The sequence below is a fragment of the Erinaceus europaeus genome, chromosome 19, assembly GCF_950295315.1.
Source record: "Erinaceus europaeus chromosome 19, mEriEur2.1, whole genome shotgun sequence".
Taxonomy (NCBI): domain Eukaryota; kingdom Metazoa; phylum Chordata; class Mammalia; order Eulipotyphla; family Erinaceidae; genus Erinaceus; species Erinaceus europaeus.
The window spans coordinates 486,615-499,476 of record NC_080180.1 but is presented as its reverse complement, the minus strand read 5'-3'; the positions used below and the strand labels follow the sequence as shown (position 1 = coordinate 499,476).

At 54.9% G+C, this 12,862-nt stretch overlaps 2 long non-coding RNA genes across 3 annotated transcripts; one reads left to right on the top strand and one right to left on the bottom strand.

Annotated features, from left to right (window-relative positions):
- Positions 1 to 16: 16 nt before the first annotated feature.
- On the top strand, positions 17 to 3,992 carry LOC132534578 (uncharacterized). Of its 2 annotated transcripts, XR_009546280.1 has the most exons (4): positions 17 to 829; positions 886 to 1,106; positions 1,220 to 1,704; positions 3,523 to 3,992. It is a non-coding gene; the product is annotated as an uncharacterized LOC132534578 (long non-coding RNA). The 2 variants fall into 2 exon arrangements; XR_009546279.1 differs by lacking the exon at positions 3,523 to 3,992 and having other exon boundaries at positions 447 to 829; positions 1,220 to 2,601.
- Positions 3,993 to 4,705: 713 nt separating this feature from the next.
- On the bottom strand, positions 4,706 to 12,093 carry LOC132534704 (uncharacterized). The gene is made up of 4 exons (XR_009546417.1): positions 11,388 to 12,093; positions 7,015 to 7,068; positions 5,301 to 5,336; positions 4,706 to 4,909 (listed from the first exon to the last, which is right to left on the bottom strand). It is a non-coding gene; the product is annotated as an uncharacterized LOC132534704 (long non-coding RNA).
- Between the last annotated feature and the right edge of the window lie 769 nt (positions 12,094 to 12,862).

Sequence of the window (12,862 nt, the reverse complement as noted above, 5' to 3'; positions counted from 1 at the left end):
CCCGAGCCTCCCGCGGACGGCGACGGGGCGGCGGCTGGGCGTGCGGAGGAGCTCCCGCCCGGCTCCGGGGCGCGGCTGCAGCCCGAGCAGCGACCCGCCGGCCGCCGCCCACTGTAGCTCCTCGTTCTGTGAGTCTCCGCAGACATTTGGAGCGGGTGTCAGGTGCTCAGACGCCTCCCAGGCGCGATCTCCTCCGTGCTCTCCTTCAGTGACTGTCCCTAGGCCTGCGGGACACCGTCGTCACGGCAGCCCTGGGCTCCTCACAAGGTGACCAGCACCTTGGCTTCATGGGCAGCTCACTTCTCCCGTTTGCAACAGCTGACAGCTGTGCGTTTTCCTCCCTCTCTGTTGGCCCTGTGCCGGAGACCATGACTTGAAGGCGCTCCGGGTCTGCCTGTGGCCACCATCCCGTCCGGCAGAGCCCGTGGCTCAGTCTGTGCCAGCCGGGCCTGTGGCCACCATCCCGTCCGGCAGAGCCCGTGGCTCTCAGTCTGCGCCAGCCAGGCCTGTGACCACCATCCCGTCCGGCAGAGCCCGTGGCTCTCAGTCTGCGCCAGCCGGGCCTGTGACCACCATCCCGTCCGGCAGAGCCCGTGGCTCTCAGTCTGCGCCAGCCAGGCCTGTGACCACCATCCCGTCCGGCAGAGCCCGTGGCTCTCAGTCTGCGCCAGCCGGGCCTGTGACCACCATCCCGTCCGGCAGAGCCCGTGGCTCAGTCTGCGCCAGCCGGGCCTGTGACCACCATCCCGTCCGGCAGAGCCCGTGGCTCTCAGTCTGCGCCAGCCGGGCCTGTGACCACCATCCCGTCCGGCAGAGCCCGTGGCTCTCAGTCTGCGCCAGCCGGGCCTGTGGCCACCATCCCGTCCGGCAGAGCCCGTGGCTCAGTCTGTGCCAGCCGGGCCTGTGACCACCATCCCGTCCAGCAGAGCCCGTGGCTCTCAGTCTGTGCCAGCCGGGCCTGTGACCACCATCCCGCCCAGCAGAGCCTGTGGCTCTCAGACTGTACCAGCCGGGCCTGTGACCACCATCCCGTCCGGCAGAGCCTGTGGCTCTCAGACTGTACCAGCCGGGCCTGTGACCATCTCCAGCAGAGCCCGTGGCTCTCAGTCTGCGCCAGCCGGGCCTGTGACCACCATCCCGTCTGGCAGAGCCTGTGGCTCTCAGTCTGCGCCAGCTGGGCCTGTGGCCACCATCCCGTCCGGCAGAGCCCGTGGCTCAGTCTGTGCCAGCCGGGCCTGTGACCACCATCCCGTCCAGCAGAGCCCATGGCTCTCAGTCTGCGCCAGCCGGGCCTGTGACCACCATCCCGTCCAGCAAGCCTGTGGCTCTCAGACTGCGCCAGCCGGGCCTGTGACCACCATCCCGTCCGGCAGAGCCTGTGGCTCTCAGACTGTACCAGCCGGGCTCGCCTCTGCTGCAGGTGCTAAGAGCCTGTTTCCCTAAGGCACAGCCCGGTCTTCCTGGGCACGAGCGCGCAGTGCGGAAGCCCCTCTGGCCGCCTGCTGTGTCAGGGAGGCCTGCTGGCCTGGCCACGTGCCCTTCTACGCTTGACACCCGTAACTTTTTACAGAAATGCTTTCTGCTACTCAGCTGTAAGAAGATGATCCGACCTTCCCCTTGTCTGTGTTTTGGCTAGGACGTGGAGGAATCTTGGCGAGATGTCCGGATGCCCGTGTGGGTGGTGCGTAGGAAACAAGTCAGGAGGTGGGACGCAGGCAGATCCACTCAGCCAGGCAAAGGGTGCTGGGCTGGGAGGGGTGGGGCAGGGTGGGGCTCCAGTTCACATGGTGACGAGGGGCTTGGGTTGCCGGGACGAGTGGCCTGCAGGTTAAGAACTGCCCACCTGTCCTGTAAACCGTTGCTTCCTCGGTAAAATGGTAAAATCCTTTTGAGTCTTTCTGCATTGAGCTGGGGTTACTGCGAGAGGTGAATCCAGCCGCCTTTTCTGTCCCCATGGGAACAGGGTATGGAGAACATTCAGTGGATCTTAGGGAACCCTCATACATCTCGGCGCAGTGACATTCTGAACAAAGGACAGTGAGCCAGGAAACTATTTTGCTTTCTTTTGTTGAGAATATATATGTTTTGCCTCCAGGGTTATTGCTGGGGCTCGGTGCCTGCACTATGGATCCACTGCTCCTAGAGGCCAGTTTTCCCTTTTTGTTGCCCTTTTTGTGGTGGTTATTATTGTTGCCATTGCTGTCGTTGTTGTTGGATAGGACAGAGAGAAATAGAGGAGGGGAAGACAGAGGGGGAGAGAAAGACAGACACCTGCAGACCTGCTTCACCGCCTGGGAAGCGACTCCCCTGCAGGTGGGGAGCTGGGGGCTCGAACCGGGATCCTTATGCCAGTCCTTGCGCTTTGCGCCACCTGCACTTAACGCACTTAACTGCCCGACCCTGTGTTGAGAACATTCTTCATAAATGTTTGGACTTGTTCAGACAGTCCACTGACAGTCTGTCCTATTCACACTAAGTGTGCATGTGATTTAAACACACACTGGTGGAAATTTAAGTGTATATGTCATGTGTTCCACTGATGTAGGCAGATTTATAGGAAGGCACTATGGATGTTTAAGGAAAATAAAGAGTATGAAAATGCGTAAGTGAAAAATAGTCTTTTATTACAAACTCCAAGCTGAATGATGAATCTGTAAGGAAAATGTATCCTAGAACCACGAATGCCAGTGGTTTTAAAATCAGTGAGCAAAGGGACCATACCTGTTGAGAATCACCTTCCCACACTCACGGCCCAGTGACTCGTGGCACCGGGAAAGCTCCGCGGAGCGGAGCAGTGCCGTGGTGGCGCTCCTGTCTTTCTTTGCTTCTCTCTCTGAAATTAAAATAATGAAAAAAAAAAAAAGAGCCTACAGATTCTTGAATAGCTCATGGGGGTAGGCCCGGGACTAGAAAAATAAAGTTTTAAAAATGATTAGTATGGGGGATTGGGCAGTGGCGCAGTGGGTTAAGTGCATGTGGCGCAAAGCGCAGGGACCGGCGTAAGGATCCCGGTTCGAGCCCCCGGCTCCCCACCTGCAGGGGAAGTCGCTTCACAGGTGGTGAAGCAGGTCTGCAGGTGTCTGTCTTTCTCTCCCCCTCTCTGTCTTCCCCTCCTCTCTCCATTTCTCTCTGTCCTATCCAACAACGAATTGCGTCAACAAGGGCAATAATAATAGCCACAACGAAGCTACAACAAGGGCAACAAAAGGGGGAAAAAATGGCCTCCAGGAGCGGTGGATTCATGGTGCAGGCACCGAGCCCAGCAATAACCCTGGAGGAGGAAAAAAACAAAATTAAAAAAAAAAATGATTAGTATGATTTCAAGCTCCCAGGTCCTGGAGCACCTAACCTTGGGCCGTTGTATAGGTCGGCTTGCACTGCGCCCATTAATCATGATCTGTTAAGACTAAAGTTTGTTTCAAGCCCCCATTCTCCTTAGAACATTGGTTTGTATACTGTCTTTCTTTCTAAGCCCCCCTCTGTTTTCCTGTTTCTTTCTTTCCTGCTTGTTTTTAATTCCAGGGCCCAGACTTACGGTTGTGCCATGGACTAAACCTGGGTGTCCAGAGCTTCAGTCATGGAGGTGTTTGCCTAAGCAGTGTGCTGTCTCTGCAGACCCCAGATCGTCTCTCAATTGTGGAGACATGAAGCCGGATCTAATTAACTGAGGCGCCTGCAAATCTTACACCTCTCCGTCCCGCCAGTCTTACTGCACCTAAGCCAACTGTCAGACGTGAAAGGGAGATCAAACACTGGTGCTTTTAGCAACCAAGTCGAACACCTAAAAAAAAGTCTCGTGGTTCCGGAGGTGGTGCAGTGGATCAAGTGTTGGACTCTCTAGCATGAGGCTCCGAGTTCAATCCCCGGTAGCACATGTGCCAGCGTTGGGCTCTGGTGTCCCCTCTCTCCCTCCCATCCCTTTAATCAATAAATAAAATATTTAACAATAAGTAAAAAATATATATATATCAATGAAATCACTGGCTATTTGAAGAGACACAGAGTGACTTCCATAGCGAAAGGAAACTTCCACCCCTACCCCATGCATGCGACTTAGCTGCAAGTGGGCCCTGGCCAATCCCAACCCCATGCATGCGACTGAGCTGCAGATGGGCCCTGGCCAATCCCAACCCCATGCGTGCGACGTAGCTGCAGATGGGCCCTGGCCAATCCCAACCCCATGCGTGCGACGTAGCTGCAGATGGGCCCTGGCCAATCCTAACCCCATGCATTGCGACTTAGCTGCAGATGGGCCCTGGCCAATCCCAACCCCATGCGTGCGATTTAGCTGCAGATGGGCCCTGGCCAATCCCAACCCCATGCGTGCGACTTAGCTGCAGATGGGCCCTGGCCAGTCCTAACCCCATGCGTGCGACATAGCTGCAGATGGGCCCTGGCCAATCCCAACCCCATGCGTGCGACGTAGCTGCAGATGGGCCCTGGCCAATCCCAACCCCATGCGTGCGACGTAGCTGCAGATGGGCCCTGGCTAATCCTAACCCCATGCATTGCGACTTAGCTGCAGATGGGCCCTGGCCACACGTCCAGCCTGGGGATGGGTCCTCCCGGGGGGGGAGGGAGGTCCTGTAATGACTAGTGACCGTGGCAGAACTTAAACATCAAACCCCACAGACTCCCCCTAGGGCCCTGAGAGCTGAGGCAACCCTGCCCGTAGTCTGGTTACACTGATCATGAGAAAAGTGGAAACTGTAGAGACCGAGACATTTTTAGTAAATAATGTAAAGTTCAAGTCCCCTGGATGGCACGCTGGACGCATGGCATGGCAAGGAAGGAGGTCAGTCAGGAGGCGGGGGCCCCGAGGGAGGAGATGCTGCCCGCTCCCCTTTGTCCATCTTTCTGCCACGAAGAATGCTGTCCAGGCAGAGGGCAACCAGTAGAAGGCCAGCAACTACAAGAAACCAGAAAACATGTGTGACTTGGAGGATGGACACACGGCCCAGATGCAGCAGGAGAGATGCTGAGTGAGTGAGCTTCTTGAGGGGAGTGCTGCTGCCAAGCATGTGTGTAAGCAGTGGCCAGTGGGCTCATGACTGTCTGCACCCAAGGCTTGAAATCACAAGCAATCAGAGTCCTGGCCTAGTTCAGGAAGATGCTCCAATAAGTGGTGAATCCTGAGAGGCAGGCCTTATTGAGACCCCTGCCCCTGAACGGGGGCCCCGTGGTGCTGCCAGTCCCCTGCTCCCAGAAGATGATCTTCCTTTTATCTGCGGACAGCAGAGGATAGAGACAGGCAGGAGAAATGCCCCAGCATGGCCACAGGCACAGTTTGGGCTACTCACCCCCAATGAGAATGATCAGCACGACCAGTCCTGTGCCTGAGGGAAAGAAAGCAGTTCTGAGACTGAGACGCAGCTGCCAGCCAAGGGCCTTAAGTCAGATTCCATCAGGCTGTCAGGAGCCTGCAGTGCCACTGGGGAGACGGCACACTGGCTATGCAGATGAGACTCTCAGCTGAGACACCGAGGGTCCCAGGCTCAGGCCCCAGCGTGGCCACCATCAGCCACGGCCGGCCGAGCAGAGCTCTTGAAACAAACACACCCGCAGCAGAAAGTCCTCACAGTTGCAGCATGGCTGCTGGACCAGCAGGCCGTTCTGGTCATAGTCCTCCAGTCTGACCAGGTACAGGGACCGTGCACCTCTGGGAACCTGTCTCCAGGGTGACAGCTGCCACTGCCAGGCCAGACTGGGTGAGGGCAGTTGGGGCTGTTGGCATTAGGCTAGAGGAAAGGTTTTTTAAAATTTTTTTTCAATTTTTATTTATTATTGGATAGAAACAGAAACAGAGAGGAGGAGGAGATAGGGAGAGAGCCAGAGACACCTGCGACCCTGCTTCATCACTTGTGAAGCTTTTCCCTGCAGGTGGGGGGACCAGGGGCTTGAACCTGGGTCCTTGCGTACTGTAAGGTGTTCCCTTAACCAGGAGCACCACCACCTGGCCCCAGGAAAAGGTTCTCTAGTTGAATCATCCCAGGTCAGTTCACTATTCTTCCACCATCAAGCACTCTGTTAGGAATTTCCTATTTTCCCCTAAGAGTGGGTTCTCGGAATGAATATGGCATAAAATTCTACAACTCTATCACACAAATGATACTTCCAGATTACTCACAGATAACACTTCAGCCACTTGCGCTTGGGGGAGGGAAGCAGTGGGCAGAGCAGTGGACTTACGAGCAGGGGTTCCTGAGTCCGATCCCTGTGCAGAGCGATACTCTGCTTTCCGCTGTCTCGGCTCTCTCGTGTCAGTGAGTGAGTCATTCTTCGTGAACACAGCATCTTAGCCCTGCCACTCGGTCCCATCTGCCTCACAAACTAGTGCTCAGTCCTACTGCAGAGTCCAGAAAGTCACTGCAAACCACGGAGCACACGGCGAAGATTTTGCGCAAACGTCAACACGCCGCTGATTAGGCGACGACCAGGTGAGGGCAGCTACAGCCATGACTCTCCCACGTGTCTTCTGTCACAGGTCTGGCTCTAAACTGCCAACGTTTGCACTGAATTCCTCAGACCAGAAGCATGACAACACATCGCGTTGCCTCTCAACATTCACCTCACGATCAGCTCTCAGGAGCTTCACCTCAGGGAGCACAGCACTGCTGGCACCTGCGCCCACCCCGGCCCTCGACTGCTCTCCCTCAGAGACGTCAGGGGGCTTTTCTCCTCATCCCCCTGGAGGAGCCTCTCTGGAGACTCTTGAGCTGGCAGCAACAGCCCCCGCCCCTCACGCCGTCCGTCCTATGGCTTGGCCCCGGGTGCCAGGCGGCACAGGAAGGATGGTCCCCGGGGCGGCCTCCCGGGGGAGCGCTGTCACCATAGAGCAGGTAGTGCTCTGTGCACAGGGACCCGCCGGGCACCCGGGGAGACGGGCGGCCACACGGCCACGGGCGCCACTGCGCTGCCAGGGGAGCCACAAGTGCTGCCGGCCAGAGGCGTGTGACCCGCGTCCCCTCGGCAGATGCTGCGGCCGGGAAGTGCAGGTTATAAGGCAGCGCCTACCTATGGTTTCAGGATTCACCGGTGCTGCAAGCTTCTTAATGGTTGTGAGGTAGTCTAGAAAATAAAAGGAAATTAGTGGAAAAAATACAACAAGCGGATAAGAAAGTTATAAATTCAGAATTTTTCATCTTTGAGCCTTATGAACCCACTTAAAAATTCGTTTTCCCTGTATTAACTCCTATGGCTTTCACTAAGAGTAGCACATAAAAGACAACATTTTTAGTGTGGTTAACACTCTGCTTCCTGTGACAACAGTGTGAGGTACAGAAAGCAGATTGTCACCAGCATATTGTCAAGACAAGTCTGTGAGTTCACTGTTGATCTACTGAAATATCCAAGACTGCAGAGATGGCTTTGAAACGGAGCAGGAGGTGCAGTCTGAGGAGCCTGCTACTGACCTAAGGCTTTGCCCTTGGGAGCGGACGCAAGTGCTTGTGTACTGCTTCTCAGCAGAAAACGGGGGACATGGGGCAGTTAGGAGCAAGAAGACTGTCTGAATGGGAGAGATGGTGCAGCTTCTTGTAGTGTGAGAGCCTTTCCACTCGGTACCATGCCAACACTGGGCCTGAGTTACTATGCCAACACTGGGTCTGAGTTACCATGCCAACACCCTGGGCCTGAGTTACCATGCCAACACTGGGTCTGAGTTACCACACCAACACCCTGGGTCTGAGTTACCACACCAACACCCTGGGCCTGAGTTACCATGCCAACATTCTAGGTCTGAGTTACCATGCCAACACCCTGGGCCTGAGTTTCCATGCCAACACCCTGGGCCTGAGTTACCATGCCAACACCCTGGGCCTGAGTTTCCATGCCAACACTCTGGGTCCCTAACACACCACGTGAGTGCCAGGAACAGCACTGGGGCACTTCACAGATGGTGGGTGGTGCCACTGCCTCTTCCTCTTCATGTGACTGTTTACATTTCTAAGATCCAGGAAAAAGAAAGTCGGCTTGAGAATATCTGAATGCAAATTCTCCAGAATCAAAAAAAGAAGAGGGAAGAGAGAGGAATTTGCCAGAGTGTAAGACATTAGTGCACCTAAAAATACAAGACACTGCAGAAAGAAGACACGAAAGGCAGCATGTGCTCGCAGACGAAGTGACCTGACGTCAGTGCAGACCCCACAGAGCAGCTCACATGAAATCAACACGGTGCCTGGCTCACTGTGGGGACTTCCAAGCCAAGAAGCCCTGAAAACAACACCTGAGCAGGACACCTGCTGTTTCGAAACTCTGGAAAGCTACGGTCCCCACAGGAGGGAGACAGGCTCTGCCTGGACTGGAGCTTCACGCTGCCCCAAAGCCAGCACTCTGGGTGGGGGAGGGCTCAGGGCGGGAGCATGATGGCCAAGGAGGGCCTGGTGGGGCCGGAGGGAAGTGTGGAGACCTGACAAGTGTTACACATGCACAGGCTTGTGTTTCACTGTTGACTGTAAACCACTGATTCCCCAACAAAGAAATTAAGAAAAGACAGGTTTCACACAGTACACAGAGCATGCACCTCAGGGCAAACCCTCATGAAAGTGAGCAGGATCTGTCCGCCGGGTGTGCAGAGCACGTTGTGGGACAGGGTAGTGCCTGTCCAGTGCCTTTTGGAGAGCGGGTATCCACAGTGAGGTAAGTGGGCACTCAATGGGCAGCAGTCAGCAGTCGGCTCACCGGTCAGCAGACCAGTGTGAGCTCTGAGCCACGGGGCTCTTACAAGAACACACGGAGGAGGGGCTTCACGCTGGGTCTGACAGTGACCCCACGATGTGACACCAGGGCACAGGTCAAAGAGGGGAAAGCAGTTCAGCTGGACTCTATAAAGTTAAGATGCCTTTGTGCATCAAAAACCACAATCAGGAGTGTGAAACAACAGCCAGAGAAGGAAAGGAAGACCTGTGAGTCGTGAGTCTGCTAAGAGACCAATATCCCACATATGTAGCACTCTAGGAAGCCAGTAACAACAATAAAGTCAAAGGAGATCAAAGGGCTTAATGGTGCGAAGCGCAAGGACCGGCGGAAGGATCCCAGTTCGAGCCCCCGGCTCCCCACCTGCAGGGGAGTCGCTTCACAGGTGGTGAAGCAGGTCTGCAGGGGCCTGTCTTTCTCTCCCCCTCTCTGTCTTCCCCATCTCTCTCCATTTCTCCATAAAAAAAATCTACTTATTCATTTATTGGACAGAGACACAGAGCAACTGAGACTGAAGGGGGAGAGAAAGGAACCTGCTGCCCGTGGCATCGCCTGAGACGTTTCTCCCTCTGCAGGTGAGCCCGGCTTGAGCCTGGCCCTGCACAAGGTAACTGAGTACCACCACCACCCTTCTCATGCCCAGTGGAAGCAGCAGCAGTGGCTCCCCTGCCGCGAGGCCCCTGGAAGACCTCAGTTCACAGAGACAGAGGGCAGCGCGGGCGGCAGGCTGAGGGCAGGGACTCGGAGCTCCTGCTCATGGTGTAAAGACTCAGTGGAGACACTGACACGGTTGTAGAGGCAGCAGTGATGCCAAGAAAACAGTGATCGTGCTTGTGCCAATGAACGGCAGACTTCAAGTTGTAAAGTAAAGGCGAACATTTAGGTGGAGGAGGACAAGCAGCAGAGGGGCCAGGCGGGGCGCACCTGGCACACATGTCACACTGCACAAGGACCCGGGTTCAAGCATCTAGTCCCCACCCGTGTCCTTCACCTGAATGGTGAAGCAAGGCTGCAGGTATCTCTCTGCCTTTCTCCTTCTCCCCCTCCCTCTCCCCTACCCTCTCAATCTGTCTCTATCCAATAATAAATAAAAAAAAAATAGCATAGAATGAAGCCTGAACATTTCTGAAAGGAGTTTATGACAAATATTAAAACTACCATGGCACTGCACTGGGGAAAAACGGAACTTGGCTCTGGTGCGGAACGGCAGCTGAAGTCAACAGAGTGGAGACGTGGACGCACGTGGCCTTCACTCGGTAACGAGGGGCAGCCGTGGGGAGGCCACGCACAGGAGCCTGCTGAGCACCGCGTGGGAGGAGGCTGCGCACCAGGGCAGCTCCTGTGCTGTGTCTCCCCGACTGCTGTCTCTGTCTCTCTGTCTCTCACTCCCTGATATGAAAAGTGGGACCTGGAGAAGTGAAGTCTCTCTTGCAGGAGGACCCAATTCCACCCCCCCAAAGTAACAAGGCCCTTCTCACCTGTGCAGAGAAGGCCGTTCCTCCAGTAAACGGTGCCGGGGCAGCAGGGGGGCTGGGGGTGGGGGCCCAGGGGCTTGGGGTGAGCCCCTCAGGGACCCCAACTCCATGCAGAGCCGTCAGCACAGCTGGGGGCATGATGGCTCACATCCACGTGGCCAGTGTGTGTGGGGGGGTGAGTCTGCACCACCAGCCCAGACGGGGGGAGGGGAGGTGTAGCGCAGCTCCTGAATTTGTGGTGACAGCCTAACATTTTGGTTTAAGAAGAGAGAAAAATGCCAACTACACATGTAAAACGCTGACACACAGAAACAGATGTGAGACCCTGAATTAGGACAGGAGAGGGCGCCTTGGAAGTGCCCACACCTCAGGCCTGAGGACCAGCAGAAGCCACAGCTGAGTGGCTCTCATCTTTGTCCCATTCAGATAAATATATCTGGGCGGGGGGGCACCATAATGGTTACGCAAAGAGACTCTCATGCCTGAAGCTCCAAAGTCCCAGGTTCAGCCCTCCACACCACCATCAGTCAGAGCCAAGCAGGGCTCTGGTACAAATTAACAGATCAGTAAATAAAACAGAGGATTTAATCCAGGAGCAGTGGATTAAGCTTTGGAGGGTCTGAGTTTGTGCCTCTGGATGGCCAGTATGATGCCTTGGTTCTCCCTCATAAAGAAAATATTTTTTAAAAAATCCATCTTAAAGACCAGCTAACAGGGCAACGCTTCACATAATTTAGGTGATGAACCTCAGAGGCTGATCCTGGGCTGGGAAGCAGCATCAGGGTCAGGCAAACAGACTTCAAGGCCAGAGGCACCGAAGACCCAGTCCCGGCACCACCACAGCTGAGGGAGAAGAGCTCTGGCAAGAAATGTGAGCTTTCTGTGTCGCTTCCATAAATGGCACAGAAGAGTGACCATGTGGGACACTAGAGACATCTCATAAGAAAACCAACTAGAAAACATAGAAAGAGGAAAAAAAGGGATCATCTTCTTCATATTAAGTGGGCTTTCATCACAAGGGAAACACTCCAGAGACCAGACAGGGGAGGAGGAGCAGCCATTTTTTGGAAAGAGAAAGAAGCTCAGAAATGCTGAGTAAGTGCAGACCTAAAGTCACGGAGCCTCACTGCAAAGGGAAATGCTCTTGAGAGCAGGACGCGCCCTCCCACCCGCCACCCAGTCAGGATCGGAGGCGAGTGAACGATGACAGTGACTGACCTGGGAGCCTTGGGACTGGAGTTGCTGCTGGAGGAGGAGGAGGAGGTGGAGGTGGAGGAGGAGGAGGAGGAGGAGGAGGAGGCGGCGGCGGCACAGACTCTGGGGAAAAAACAGAGCAAAACTTCCATTATTAGTCTCATCACTGCAAAGGCAGAGACTGGAATCTGAGTTCCTATATTGTCACAAAATGGAAACGTGCATGAACTTTCTGAGTTTGGGTATTTAACCAAGCACACACCAGCACTTGGCCCACACACAGGCACGGATGCTCACTCCAGTCTGCATTTCTGATGGCGACCCTGAACCCAACCCACAACAAGGTGAAAGCGAGGTGTTCAGAGTGGACACGTGACTCTTGAAAAAACACCACTGACCTTGCTGTGTCACACGATCTGTATCTTCCTTTACTCTGGATATATTTGCTGTGACTATTTTGATCTGACAGAGACAGAGAGAAACTGAGAGGGAGAGGGAAGTGGAGAAAAAGGAAGAGGACACCTGAAGCCCTGCTTCCCCATTGTGAAGCTTCTCCTTGCAGCGGGCCGGGGGCTTGAACCCAGATCCTTGTGCACTGTGAAGACGTGCGCTCGAGGGGCTGTGCCTCCCCTGGCCCTGCTCCTGGCATCTTTAGACATTTCCACATACGGGCACATGTGTATCTGCTTCTCCTATATCACCGCACAGTAGGGTTTTGATATCATCTTTCTCTAAAACACTCATGATAAAAAGTGTTTGAAAGGGGGGTTGGGCGGTGGCGCAGTGGGTTAAGCGCATGTGGCACAAAGCGCAGGGACCGGCGTAAGGATCCCGGTTCGAGCCCCCGGCTCCCCACCTGCAGGGGAGTCGCTTCACAGGCTGTGAAGCAGGTCTGCAGGTGTCTGTCTTTCTCTCCCCTTCTCTGTCTTCCCCTCCTCTCTCCATTTCTCTCTGTCCTATCCAACAACGAATTGCGTCAACAAGGGCAATAAAAATAACCACAACGAAGCTACAACAAGGGCAACAAAAGGGGGGAAAAATGGCCTCCAGGATCGGTGGATTCATGGTGCAGGCACTGAGCCCAGCAATAACCCTGGAGGAGGAAAAAAAAAAAGTGTTTGAAAGTCCCATGAGAGGGCCAAGCAGTGGTGCACAGAGCATAGCATGGAGGACCTGGGTTCAAGCTCCCACTCCCCACCTGTAGGATATATACTCCACGGAACAATACTCTGCAGTCAAAAGAGAGGGGACTGTGTCCTTAGGGTCAAAGTGGCTGAAACCGAAGGTGATTATGCTTAGTGATCTAAGCAGGTGACAGGGTAAAAGACAATACCAGGTGGGTTTGCTCCTGTGGGTTTGCTCCTGTGTGCAATATAGAACCGAAACACGTGAACTTGTAAAGGGAAATGAAGCAATAGCCAAAGTGTCTTAAGACCCTGTGAGGACTGTGGCCATTGCTGGAGCAGGGACAGTGCTCTGGGGGGAGACTGGTGTGGGAC